The sequence below is a fragment of the Olea europaea genome, unplaced genomic scaffold, assembly GCF_002742605.1.
Source record: "Olea europaea var. sylvestris unplaced genomic scaffold, O_europaea_v1 scaffold1928, whole genome shotgun sequence".
NCBI lineage: Eukaryota > Viridiplantae > Streptophyta > Magnoliopsida > Lamiales > Oleaceae > Olea > Olea europaea.
In genome coordinates this window covers 26,732-41,031 of record NW_019237107.1, presented here as the reverse complement: position 1 = coordinate 41,031, position 14,300 = coordinate 26,732, and the positions used below count along the sequence as shown (strand labels likewise).

General features: G+C 33.9%; 2 pseudogenes; one reads left to right on the top strand and one right to left on the bottom strand.

Annotated features, from left to right (window-relative positions):
• Positions 1-9,434, top strand: part of LOC111379065 — a 28,468-nt pseudogene extending 19,034 nt beyond the window's left edge.
• Positions 3-3,001, bottom strand: LOC111379066 (annotated as a pseudogene).
• Positions 9,435-14,300: the final 4,866 nt, after the last annotated feature.

Sequence of the window (14,300 nt, the reverse complement as noted above, 5' to 3'; positions counted from 1 at the left end):
TTTCCCTTTTTCTTCTTCTCTGCCGGTTCTTTCTTTCTTCTAGTGTGTGTGTGTGTGATTTATGAGAGAAAAAGTGATGGTCAAAGGCATTAAAAACTCACTAACTCCAAATTGTAAGAAAAGTCCCTCTTCTCTAATATGAGCTAACATTTAAATCCTAAACTTTCCAAAAATGTATAAGTATATTTTCAACTTCCAATTGTATCCAATGTAACCCTCATATATTGTCAATTGCAAAATAAACCCCAATAAAATATTTTAGTCAATTCAAGTCCCAATAAAGTCATTTATTTCATTTAAGTCCCTATGTGACTTTGATTTTGAAAATTCAACTCTGGACTTTTGACTAAGAAAAATTGGGTTGTAACATGTGCAGCCACCATGTTGGAGAATTAGATGAAGCCATGGTTCTGTCCCATATGTGCAAAAAATTATCATTTTCACCACTTGCTAACTTCGAGCCAGAGGCTGACCATTTAAGCCCACAAACTTCTTGAGTGTGTCCTCTATAAGTTTCAACAACGTATGCCCTCACTCTAACATCATTGTTAATGATCTTACCATCCATGCCACCAGTAGTCAAAATGTGATTGTTCCAGTCCAAAGCACCAACTCGTGACCCATGAACGCCTCTCAAAGTTCTCAGCTGCATTGGAATTGAATAAAAATAAGCATTTAATGCAATACTAAGACCTGTTAAACGAATTGTAGGTTTAAAATTGGTCAACTGGATTGGACAAAATAGACCTCTATCCATGTCAAATTAATTCGATAGAGGTACCCAGCAAGATTTGAGTCTGAGTCCAATCCTTTATAAATGATCAGAAAATATTAGAGGATAAGTGCAACTGTCTAGCGGCTGTCTAATCCTATATCTGAACTTCAGAGTTGTTCAGGCCAACAGCAATGTGCCGTCCATCGGGAGCCCATTTGACACTGGTAACAAGGCCATTTTCTTCATCAATTGTGACAAGTGCTGATGTAGCACCTTTAGATGCATCCCACATACACGGTATTTCCAAGAGCAAGGGAGAGAACGTTGCTGCTGCCCCAATCTAACAAGTTCAAGTAGTAATCATCCACAATATGACGAGCATTTAAAGTCCTCTCGGAAGTCTGCATAAATATACAAATTGAAAATTGAGTTGATTTATACTTTTTTAAGGAAACATTCATGGTAAAAAACTCTCCCATCCAATTGGATAGAATTTCATGAAACCAATATAAACAACAATAACCTTGGGAATACGCCGACTGGGTTTTGAGGGTTTGGCCTCCGATGCAAACTCATTCGAAATTGTCTCTTTGCGGGTAGGCAGTTTGTTTCGGGAGCCTATTTGACACTGGTAACAGGGCCATTTTCTTCATCAATTGTGACAAGTGCTGATGTAGCACCTTTAGATGCATCCCACATACACGGTATTTCCAAGAGCAAGGGAGAGAACGTTGCTGCTGCCCCAATCTAACAGGTTCAAGTAGTAATCATCCACAATATGACGAGCATTTAAAGTCCTCTCTGAAGTTTGCATAAATATACAAATTGAATTGAGTTGATTTATATTTTTTAAGGAAACATTCATGGTAAAAAACTCTCCCATCCAATTGGATAAAATTTCATGAAACCAATATAAACAACATTAACCTTGGGAATACGCCGACTGGGTTTTGAGGGTTTGGCCTCCAATGCAAACTCATTCGAAATTGTCTCTTTGCGGGTAGGCAGTTTGTTCTTAAAAGCAAGAATCCTCGTCCTATTCATATTCAAGGCTTCAGCAATCTGTTTTCTGTACGCCTCTCTTGATAGAGAGACAAGCGTAGGATTTTTCTTACCTTTCCTTGCTTCTGCAAGCATGTAACGCGCGTAGTCAAAATTCATCGCTGATCTGTTCGGTATGAACAAGTCCAACTGCACAAAACAAAAGCATCCTGATTTTCAGATAGACAGTTATGTTGGTCTAAAATTAACATAAATTAAACACATTATAAAATCCAATTTAAACCCCAGAAGAAAAACAGGTGTCAGAGTTCAATTTAAACTTGTCGGACAACTTCAAAACCCTAAGATTATAAATCATATTCAAAACACATATTTTAAAGCAAATAAAAACTACCTAATTTGTCTAATAAAATTGAAAAACATAAAAACATAATTGCAGATGAGATAGCGTGGAACTTGGAATCAGAATTGGAAAAATATATACTCGATTTTAAGATAATTATTTTCTTCCCTCTTATAAAAGAGACAATTTGAAAACGATCATATCAAACACCCATCATTGTAAAACAAATAAAATCCACCCAATTTGTATAATTAAATCGAAAATCATTGAATGCAATTGACGGAAGTGTGATCTCGGAAAAACATGACCAATTTCAAATTAATTTTTCTTTCTTTTTCTCCCAATTCCAGTAAGTTTCTTAACATAGGTATATCTGTCCTATACTAGAATATTAAACATAGTAAAACAACCACATACATTCTCCCACGAACTCCGTGTTTGAAGGAACGGTTCCTGAAGCGGGCTTTGCGATTGAGTCTTGTTCGAAGATGCAGATGTATTAACACTTCGAATTTTCATTACCGTTAGCACAAAAATAAATACACAAGCAACAAAAGATATATGAAGTTAAAAAAGTAAGAGAGCGAGAAATAGAATTCCCTGCAAACAAAAAAAGAATAACTGAAACAAGAAAAATGAAGAAGCCTGCAAAAAGCGTTAGATTTAACAACCAAAAGCAGAATTAAAGCAAATAACAACCAAGAAATTGAATTTAATATTAGAAAGAGAGAGCCAAAGCGGATTGCTGGTTGCGAGTGCGACCCGAGAGTGTCCTGTGCAATGTAAGCGAGAGATTGATTCAGTTGAAATAATGGGATTGTTGGGATTTCTTGATTGATACAGAAGGCCAATGTATATGGGATGGGGGATTACGATTAACGGCTATATATTCAGAAAAAGCTTGCCGCCTTAGTTACCATAAACGGACGGAGTCGCCCCTAAGGAAATTCTTCTGTTCAGGTTGGGCTTCTATGGTTGCTTGTTGCCTAAGTTACCATAAACGGTTAAAAGCTTTATTTTATTGTTATTATTTATTTAAAATAAAAAAATGCCTTTCCTTGAACTAAGAGTGTGTTTGATTGATATGGAAAATATCACCTAGAAAAGAAAATATTTTCCATCTTTTGTGGAAAATAAAAACCACATCTACCCAAGGAAAATATTTTCCTTAAAAATAAGGAAAATTAGGCATATTTTCAAAAGTTGGAAAATGTTTTCCATGGAAAAAAATAGTAATCAAACACTCCAAGTAGAAATTTAGGTGGAAAACTGATATTTTCCATGGAAAATAAATGTAATCAAACACACCTTAAGATTGTCTCGTCTCCTTTGATGGTTTTGTAGAATTAATCTTAATAGCAAATGATTCAATTCTTAGATAATTATCTTTATGAAATTGGTAGAATTGGAAACTTCCAAATTTTGTTTTCAGTCATTTTGATGAAATTCAAAATTACTTAAAGCTTAACAAATTTAAAAGTACAATTTTAGTCATTTAAAAGTATTCAACATGTGTCATGTGGTGTATTTATTATAATTGAGCATTCACGGTCACTCTTGTCACTCAATATAAGTTCTTTATAATTTTTCGTATCTTTTTAGATCTAATAGCGTGAATATTATTAAGCTAATAATAACTGTAAGCATTTGTAAAATTCATTAGTCGAGCCAAATATTACTTCTTTCAAGAATTGATTGATTATATAATCTTCTTCTTTCATTCCCATAAAAATTACTTTTTCAGATATTGATACATATTTAATATTGCTCCTATATGCTCCTGTTTATTCTCTCCTTTGCAAAATTCCTTTTGCAAATCCTCCTTGGAATCCTTCGAGCTTCAATCACATTCTTATGCCCAACTGGCAAAATTTCCCCTATTCAACTGTAAATTCAACATCGAGCTTTGCTACATTTTTCATATAGCATTCCGATGTTTTCTTATTTAAAGAAAAACAGAAAGATTCCACAAGCAAGAAAAGAAAACAAACATCCATTGCGAGGAAAAAAAAATATACTTAAATCTAAAAGGATTTTAAGAAAGATGAACAGCATTATTCAAACAGATCAATGGACAATGAATAACTTCAAATTATGTATAGAGTGACGTCCCACTAGGAATAACTTCAATTCAAGTTTATTAGTTATGTATAGAGTTCAAATTATGTAAAACAAAAGAGAGATTTTGATTTTATTTTTGCTAAATTAATCTAACAAAGTAATGGATGTTTGATTTTTATCAAATTATGGATGATTGTATTGGATCTAGAATTCGTCTATAGCTATCTATTTCAATTCTTGATACACAATCTAGTTCAGTTCGTGCGCTCATGACAATCAATAAAACTAATGTATTGAACTTTCTTTTCCAAAACAAATTAATTATATCCCAACCACAACTCGAATCTATTCCTAGCCCAAATTCAAATGGTTAAAACACATTAAATTTTATATTATTAATATGATTGTACACATGATAAATATTATTCCAAACATCTATTGCACGTGTTAATTTTATTGAGTTCTAAACTTATTTTAAGTTTTCCAACACTACAACAAGCAACTAATTATCTAATTAGTGACCAATCAATTAAATAATATAATAGATATGCAAAATTAATTAAGAAACACATAAATTAAACTAAATTACTAGTCTTAAATTAGAAATAAATAACGAATATGGTTCATCTTTATCCAATACAAATGTGGATCTAGCCTAGCATATCAATATATAAATTACAAGAAAAATAAAGGAAAAAAAAAAATCACCCGGATCATGAAAGAATACAAAGATATTGATCTTCAAGTCCAAAATTGAATTCTTCAATTTTTTGATGTAATTGGCCTTTAATTTTTGTTAGGGCTTGATCTCCTCTATCAAAATATAGTAATTGGCCCATTGTTCCTAATGAATTTGATGATATTATTGTGTATGAAGAGGTAAAAGAGGTTTTTTTAATGTGCAATCCACGTTCTCTATTTATAAGAGTCTGAAAGTAGGTCAAAATCGTGTCCAATTTGAGTCCCAAAAGAGCTTGTATTGCAAATGAAAACTGTTGATTCGTCTACCGAGAAAAGCCTATGCACACACATGCATAAATACTGAACGGTTCCTTAGGTTGTAAAAGACCCTTCTGGGAAAGAAATCAATGCCCTTGCATAGCATATCAAGAATTTACTTTCCCCTTCAACATCAAATTTCTTTAATACCTTGAATGATCCTTTTCGTGAGGGCGTGATTTTGATTGGGGATACCCTTTCAACCTTCGCGAGGGCGTGCCAATAGCTGTTTCTCATGGCCTCTGGATGAACATTCCAGATTATGATGCACCTGTTGGAAATTTACTTATACATGGGTAGCGAAAAATTAAAATTATTTCGATTCCCACCGAGAATCCCTTTGTGTTTAGATAGAAATCGTGATAAAGATTGTACCTTTGAAGAATTCTGCAAATTTCTTTGCGTTATTTTTGTTCTAGCAACTTGAATCTGTCTCCCACATCTGTCCAATTTTTCAGTCTCCAATGAAATCCACACAGAAAATAGATTGCAACCACTAGGGTTTTTCCTCTTGTACCAGCAAGAATTATGAAAACCATATGAATCTTAAACCCTAACCATATATTTATATAAACCTAAACGGGCTCGGCCCGATCCGGTCCAATATTTAATTAATCCATTTAATTAAATCCAGTCCGTGAATTAATTAATCAATTAATTTGGGGATATAAATAATCAATCCAATTAATTAATTCATCGAACGATTGTTAAATTAATTAATTGATAATTTGCAATCTTCCAATTCTTTTTTGTGTGCGACCCATTAGGTTCTCGACCACGATGCCTAACGACGTGAAATATTATTTTGATCTAATCAAAACTGATAAATTAAACACTCTTTTAATTCATCACAAATTCACACTCGCCGTCCCAAATTGACATCTAGCAATGTATCAGGGCAATACATGTGACGGGAAATGTCATGTGGTATGATAAAACCAAACTCGTTCGTTTACCGTGAAACTATAATCCCTTCGTCAATATGATCCGATCAATTACGAGATATGGAAGTGTGTCAATCTCGATTATCGATCATACCTTTCACTCCACTATTAAGTCAATATAAATCGAAAACTCCTTTTCGACTTATGAGTACACCTTGGCCAAAGATTTCGTTATCGACTTAATTGAATGAAACGCAGATCATAATCTCTTACTATCTAAGAGTGACGAACCCTCTATTGGTCATTCACAACCTTCATATGATTATTGATATACCCGAACGATGTTGTATTAGCAGCCCTTGGCAGAGCAACATCCAACACCGTCAAAACATGATTGTCCTCATATAAGGTACTATGACGATCTCAAGTCAAAAGGACCAATCCCACTATCGAACGTTAGAGATTAACCACTGACACTTAGATAGTTATCCATGTGGAATCTCTCGGCGGATCTCCAATGTTTTGTTCTATAACAAAATATCAACGTGTTCATTTCAGCGTCACCACACTTTAGCTTATGAGATCAGCTACTTACTTCACAAGTAAGAAATGTCACACGTGATGGTCTATCCGTAATAACAATATCCATATCTCGTTATTACTTACGACCACTAACGATTTAAGATTCAATTAGATGTAATTTGTATCTCATAATCACAACTCTTTGTGATTAACAAACTATGAAGATTTGAATCTACGGACTCTATTATTTATTTAATTGTCTATTAATTAAATAATAAATCTGCCATTAAATTGCATTAATTATATATCAAAAGTATTTATGTCCAAAGTTGATTGGACCTAGGGCATAATACTTACAGCACCTACACAACTTGTGAAGCCTTGTGAGAGAAATACAAGATAGATCATACTTTTAACCCAAAACTACATATGAAGTTGGCATTCTTCTTTTACGCGTTCATTTGAAGCACGATTCTTGAGCTCATTTCTTGTTTTTAAGGTATGTTGATGCAGTCTTGACAATACCAAAGGGCACCCTCTTTCCCATGTGTGGAATGAACTTGGCATTCGACCGCGATTTATCGGTGCCGCAATGTACTTTGGGCTAATGGGAGATGGCCAACTGATTGGACAATACGACGATATGTGGGCTGGCTGGTGCATCAAGGTTCAATCTCTGCACATTTTTCTATTGTTCCCAATAAATTTGGGGTCGGCTACACGAATATTTTTTACCACTATGTTCAAATCATTGCCGGATACACCAAATTTATAGACTTTTTTCCACAATGTCTGCTAAAAAAGTACAAAATAGTAGTCAGTTCTTACCATTTTTCTGGATTGTGTAGGTGATTTGTGATCATCTTGGATTGGGAGTCAAAACGGGGTTTTCATACATATGGCATAGCAAAGCCAGCAACCCATTTGTGAACCTTAAAAAAGAATACCATGGCATCTTCTGGCAAGAAGAAATCATTCCGTTCTTCCAAGCAGCAACACTTTCAAAGGACTGCACAACTGTTCAGAATGCTATGTTGAACTGTCTAAACAGGTTAAGGAAAAGCTTGGCAAAATAGACTCCTATTTTGTGAAGCTTGCAGATGCAATGGTCACATTGATTGAAGCTTGGGACGAATTCAACCCCAAAAAATAAATCATAATTGGCTTCGAGATTTTTTAATTGTAGTTTCTAAGTTATAACAAGTAAATTTTTTGATGTTTTTTGTTTTGGGTTTGTATTTAAATTGTCCGTAGATCTTTTGTCGGATTTACAGGTTGTTGGGTGTATTTTTCTATAATGTTAGCAGTAAAACTGGAAACAATGAGCAATGTTAGGTCTTTTCTTGTAGCAACTGCGGCAGCCTAAAATGCTGATATTCGGAAGCAAATGAAAAATCTGTAATATGAGACATATAGATAAAATTGTAGGCGGGGTTATATCAGAGTTGAAAGCATCGGATTCCTAAAACGTTAGTAGCATTCAAAAAGCAAGAAGCCAAAAACTTGAATTGTAGAACAAAAAACGCTGCACAGATATCACATTCTACAATTACCCAATTATGAAAAGGAGAACATAAAACCCAACAAAAAATATAAACCTGGTCGCTTTAATAATCAAATTCATTGAAGCACACAATTTAACAGCAATAAACTGTTATTTCAATTAAGATATTAATTTGCTGCAAACACAATCTGTAGGTGACAAAATAATTAACTTTTAAAAAAAAAAAAAAAAACCATAAAGGGGACCTGGCTTTTATTGAAAAAGACTTCATTTTTGGCATGCATTAATATCTTGGCCTCCCCTTCTTTAGTTATTGCAAAATCATTGAGATCAAAAGAAGCCATTTTGGGAGCTTCCATCTGCTTATTCTCTTCTTCTCTAATTTTCTCATCAGTGCTGTCCATGTTGAATGGTTTGTTGGGTTTGTCTAGTTCTTTCTTGTTTTGACTCCCAGCTTTGGAGTGGTGATGGCGGCTGAGGGAAGAGGAGGTAAAAGAGAGTTTCCGCTTGGAACGTACCAAACGACCTGCGCAGTCAACACTCTGGGTAACCGCACCTAGGGATGCCCAACAGCTCAGCCCCTCGGCTTGTCGAAATAGGGCTCATGGGCGGCTCAGGCTCATAAAATCAAGAGCCCGAGCGCAAGCGGCCTTGGGGCAAGCGGAGCGAAGATGAGCCACTCGTGGCTCGTGAGTTAGTGACCAAAATGGTCACTTTTTCAGTGACCGTTTGGTCACTGAAATTTTTTTTCCTTCTACTGTGAATACCCCTCAACTCCTTTTTTTTTCCATATGAATTATCTCCTCTCAATCACTACTTCTCATTTCTCAACTCTCTTTTAATATATCAATTATCAAATTTTTACTCTCTTGTACTGCAAAATATACAATATTGATTGATTTTTTACAGTTTATTCAGTTATAATTTCAATTCATCAAATTCTCAATTCTCACTACATTTATATTTTTCTAATTATTATATTTGGATTTCATCATAAACAATAAAACAAATGGATCAACGCTCATTTGTTGAAAGTTTATTCGATACAGGATGTGGGTCACATGGTGAACCGCCTAGAACGTCGCAAAGTCAATTTTCAAATGAATTTATTGGTCTAAATGAGTTCACATACACGGCCAAGGAAGCCATAATCCAATTGATTTGGATGATATTAACGTTCCCGAAATGAAACATGAGGATGAAGATGCCGAATTAAACATTCCGAATGGGAGGGGAAAATGAAAGGGCAAAAAAAATAAAAAGAAAAATATTGGGATCACTTTAAGTTGATTTCAACGGGAAAAGTCATCGATGGCCTTGCAGAATCTAAGGTAGTATGTAAATACTGCCAACAAAGATTGGCATGGTAAAAAGGAATTGGTTATTATTGGTACCACCCATCTCAACTGCCACTACAAAGCATGTGCGGCCAGACATGGATTTCTTCCAGCTGATCAAACACGGTTACAATTTGGCAATCCAAGCGCCGGTTCTACGACTTCACCCCTATCCACTTGGGTGTATTCGTAAGATAATACTCGAACTGGAATGGCAAAATTTGTTGCCGCCACTGAGTTGCCTCCGGCTATTGCAGACAACCAACACTTCGTCTCATTCGTGAAAGAATATCTGCAACCAAGGTACGTTGGGATAAGTCGAAACACTCTTCGTGCCGATACAATACAATATTTCAATAATTTAAAACAACAATTAATTATGAATTTGCAACAATATGGGGGTATTATATCTTTAACTTCTGATATATGGGAAGAGGTTAATAAAAGAGCATATATAGCTGCAACCGCATACTATATAGACCCACTTTGGTGCATGCATAAAAAATTATTACTTTTAGAATTATTGATTTTCCTCACAATGCTAATAATATATATAATGCTATTATCAGTAGTATTAAAGAATATAATTGCGAGACTAAAATTCAGTCTTTTACTTCTGATAATGCTAGTATTAATAAGGTAGTCGTTGATAAATTGTGTAGGACACTTCAACCTGATTTTGGTGGGTATTTGTTTCATATTCGTTGTGTATGTCATATCTTGAATTTAATTGTGCAAGATGGCTTAAAACATATAAATGATGAATTTCAAAGGATTAGAAATATATTAGTATATTTTACAATCTCTCCTAGTAAAAAAACAAGTATTTGAAGATTTTTGTGCCAAATTAGAGGTGATGACTGCTAAAACATTTGTTAGCGACGTAGAGCATAGATGAAACTCTACTTACTTGCTATTAAAGTAATGTGAAGTTTCGAATATTTAATAATTGACTTTTATAATAATAGACACGTTAGAAGTGATGATGATAGTATGTTGAATGAATCCGATTGGGTTTTAGTTTTGAAAGTTAAACGATTTTTGATATCTTTTTATGAGACCACAAAGATGTTATCGAGCGTTTATTATCTCACAAACTGTATGGTGTTTGAACGTCTTTATATAATTACAAGAACATTCCATAAATATAAAAATGATTCTACTTTTAGTAAAATTATAATTGCTATGGAATTATAGTTTACAAAATATTGGAAAGAACTGCCTATATTATTTCCTTTAACATGCACAATGGACCCCCGATATAATATTTTGGGAACTCAATACGTAATTGATCAAATCAATAAAGTCTTAATACTTGATACACCTATCACCTATAAGAATTTAGAGCAAACATTATGTGGAATGTATGATTTATATGAGGAAAGAATGGGTGCGAATATTAGTCGGGTACCCTTTGCACCTACTCCTTCGGCTGAAATTGAAGAAGATGATACCGAAATAATAAATTTATTTCAAGGCATTAATACATTTAGATATGATGTAACTGCAATGTGTTTATCTAGTGTCATGTCGTTTACATTTACATATCATCAAACATCGGCCGCAACTCAAAATACAATGTCTGCCGATTTAATTGATTACTTCAATCATAATATGCCAACAGACAGAACAATTAAAAAAAGTTTAGAAAAAGTAATTGAATTCTGGTGAAAGTATGAAAGACGTTGGCCTATTTTTTCTACAATCGCGAAAGATCTGTTGACACCTCCGGTTAGCACTGTTGCTTCGGAGTCTACTTTTAGTGCAGGTAAAAGGGTTTTGACCGATATCAGGAGCCGACTGAAAGAAGATGTTTTGGAAGTGTTAATGTGATTGAAGGATTGGCAAGACGCTCATTTTCTACTACAGGATAAATACGCTGAAATTATATGTCGTCAGGTAAGTAATATTTGATTTAATTATATTAATCAAAATTTTCTTATTTTTTAATTGTTAAATTAATTTTCTTTAATAAGTTATACACTTTATAACAAGTTGTTCGTGTACAATTTTTAACTCCGCCTACTTAAAATTAATGTAACCGATCCCAAGCCCGGATAAAGGATGAGGATTTACATTTTATCTACTTTAAAAGGAAATTGAAAAAATGTATTTTTTGTAAATGTATTTCAAAAAACAATTCGTCTTCATTATATAAATATTTTATACTTTATAAAAAATATTACAATATGATATAAATAAAAAAAGAAAAAAGTGTCTTCATTAAATTATTTGTTTTTTTTAACACTTTTTATTTTTTTAAAAGTGTTTTCATTACATTATTTATGTTTTTTTCTATCAAAAAAATAAAAATAAAAATGATGAGCTCGCGAGCCAAAGCTCGACTCAGCCCACGAGCTCGGACGAGCCACAAGCTCGTGGGCCGAGCTGAGCTAGCCCAAAATCAACGAGCAACGAGCCACGAGCGCAAACCGAGCTTGTGAGGTTAAGGACCTAGCCGGCTCGGCTCAGCCCATTGACATCAATAACCGCACTCTCATATGGCCGATGCAGGTCCCCTATGAATAAAATAATCTCGACCCCCATGTGTCTGTATTATATCAACCATATGATCACTCACACGGGCTATGTAGCTCGGTCCTTTCTGCTTTCCCTTGACAGTTTGGAAAAGAGAATTAATTGAAACGGTTTGGAAAAAAGAATTAATTGTTTCAATGGTCATGGAATTTAAATCCTTGTCTTTGATTGATTATTGAAGTTCAAAATGTCTGAATTTTGATCATTGAATTTGAATTCATATCTTCAATTGTTCACTGAAGTTTAAAATGTTGAGTTTTAACCGCTGAACTTTGGAAAATGTTAAGTTTTCAGTGACTAATGTACAGTATCTTTTAAAATTCGGTGACCAAAAAATCGACATTTTAAACTTTATTGGACAATTGAAGACATGAACATAAATTCAATGACCACTCAAAGGCGTGAACCTAAGTTTAGTGACTATTGAAAAAATTAACTCAGAGAATGATAGATGAAAGTAGTGGAGCAACTTACCCAAGTTAAATGTTTCTTTAGCCGAACTTTACACCATGTCATGGCTTACTCATCGAACTTTCAAAATTATCTCGTTGGCCACTGAACTTCACTCCGTCCAACTCCATCACTTAACCATTTGAAATAGTTAATAGACGCGCTTACGGGGATGACAGAAAGTTGAGTTGGCCAGTTAAATACTTCCAAATATGAACTTATTTGCCAACTCAGCTCCAATTCAACACTGCCAAATACGCCTTTCAGAATATAATTTGAATCAAACTTTGATTTAAGAAGCAAAATGCATCTCTTCAGTATGCATTGACAACTGCTATTGCATTTTTCAGCAACCAGCGACAAAACAATCGCATGCATCTTCTCCTCTAACTAAATCTTCCATTTATTTACTTCTTAAATTTTCAAAACACAACCCTATCGCATAGATATTATCATATGTTATGTTCATTATAACAATTTAGTGGACGAACATTTACCTTTACTTTTCTTTAGATCAAGGTCGCATAGTAACAAACTCTTGATTACTGCTTGCTATTGATCGGATTTTCAAATCCTTACAGTCTTCTAGCCAATTGTATTGCTTTTGGGGTGTAGGGTTCATGAGGTGGGTTTGGGGAAAATGGATTCACGTCTTACGGATTCAATTTGGGGAAATCTCATTTTTGCCATGATAAGGGTTTGGCTCTTACTATAACGTCCTAAATTTTCATCAACAATGGAGTGTTGCCAAAACTCTCTTTTCTTTAATTTAAGTACCGAACGGTAAAAATAAAATTATTAAACAAACAAGACACGAAAACATTCATAAATTAAATTTAAATGATGGAAATATGCAATCAACAAACAAATTAAATCACATGTTTTTGAACAAATCCAACTAATAAATTTAAAAATTTTAAAAATTCAATGTTTTTTTGTTTTTCAAATACCTCTTGATAGCCCACATCACCACCTTGCCACAAATCCATTCGATCCGCACTAACCTGAGATGTTAAAATTGAAGGAGTGAATAATTTATACTCAACAGGATATGTGTATCGAAAATAATATGATAACTATTAAAACATGAATTCATAACATTCTATATCATCATTTCATCAAGAGCAACCGGTGATCAATCGAATGCTCTAGCACATTTGGGAAGACCCGAAGGCAATCTCACATTTCATTTCATTTCATTGGGACCCACAGATCAATTAACATATCATGAAATAAATCAGTCAAAAATTATAATATTGCAAGGACAATCAACTTGCTCAAAGTATCCTACCTAGTTAGATGAAAATAATTGTTGGCAAAAAATAAGAAATTTACGTCACCAAATTCCTTCTCTCTTGCCGTGACTATATTTGTGTTCTAGTCAAAGTAATCCATGTTATGAAAAGAGAGAGAAAAAGAAGAAAATAGGGAGAAGTCAATAGATGTGTGTGTTTTATTCAGAATCAAAACCCTCTATTTATAGGGCAGAATTAGGGGTACAACGGTAATAATTTCTAGGGTTGCAGGGGTATAATTGTCATTCACCAATAAATCCTAATGAACTTTCCTTTTTATAACACTCCCCCTTGAATGACACATTATAAAATATCTTATCTCATTGAAACATTAATTAGCAAAAACTGGGACAAAAATGCCAACAAAATGAGAAAATAATTTGGAGTAATAAGATGCTGCCTCGTTAAAACCTTGTCAAGAAAACCCAGTGAGACAAAACTTGATCGAAGGAAAAAGAATACAGCTACTCTCCCTGATTTCAATTTTTGTATTAATTCATCATTGCCTTGTACGTCACTATCTTCAATATTGCAATTTTGGTGAAATGCCTCATGTTGTCTTGTACAATTTTCAAATAACACCGTCTTCGTAAGGGATACTTTATCATTCTTTGAATTCTGTAGAAACATGATAATTCGAAAAATAACTC